We start from the raw sequence: 932 nt of genomic DNA, 5'->3' as shown, positions 1-932 counted from the left end.
ATAGTAAAATAATCCAGTCCCTTGTATGCAGCACGTAGTGGAGAGAAAGCCAGTGCGCGTCTTCGAAGCACTTGCCTTTTGTATCAGTTAAATGCAGCCAATAAATAATTAAAATTCTAAAGATAATTCTAAGATAATTCACCCGCACGTTTCCTCTGACGTGGACGTAAGTGGTGAACGCAATTGCACTTTCGAGGTCAAGGTTGTTCAGAGACTATTCGTTGTTGCAAGATAGTGAATTTTTGCCATGAATATGTTTTGTTTTGGGGTGTTCTTGCTTTTGTTTTAGTAGTAAAGCGTGTTTGCTGTCTCGTCCTGTAAGTTCTTCGCCCTTTATTTAAAGATATGCATCATAATCGCAGCAGATGGTGAATCAGGAAAAAAAAAAAATCGGCAAGAACTACTGAACGAATCGATGATATTACAATGAAAGGATAATAAACTACAAAACAATTAAATACCATGTATGCTATGTCAGGATAATTCTAATGACATTTCACTGCTTCACCTCTCAATAAATTCATGTCTTAAACATGCCACGTAGCTTTGGGAAGAACGGCGATTTTTTATGATTTCTGATGTAGTGAATGTATTCATATAATCGAATGATTGATCACATGAAATAACTGTTGAAAATAATGGCATTAATAATTGATAGGCCTACTAATGAAAATTGTATTTGTGACTGTGACAATAACAGTGATAGTAACGTCGTTCCTGATATGCAGATGAAAGAATGCCAGTGACCCAGCATAGATGATGTTCTAATGGTGATAACAGAAATGACAAGACAAGACAATCATAGAGTGTTAATTTGTTGTAGAATAAGAGGCAGTTCTTGATGTCACTGCAGTCATTCTTATCGATGATAATGCCATGCTGACGTCACGCCAATACGAGTAGGCTTTACCGTACGTCCAGCGGTGATAGTC

This window comes from Penaeus monodon, chromosome 15, assembly GCF_015228065.2.
Source record: "Penaeus monodon isolate SGIC_2016 chromosome 15, NSTDA_Pmon_1, whole genome shotgun sequence".
Taxonomy (NCBI): Eukaryota; Metazoa; Arthropoda; class Malacostraca; order Decapoda; family Penaeidae; genus Penaeus; species Penaeus monodon.
Note: the sequence above shows the minus strand (reverse complement) of the source record.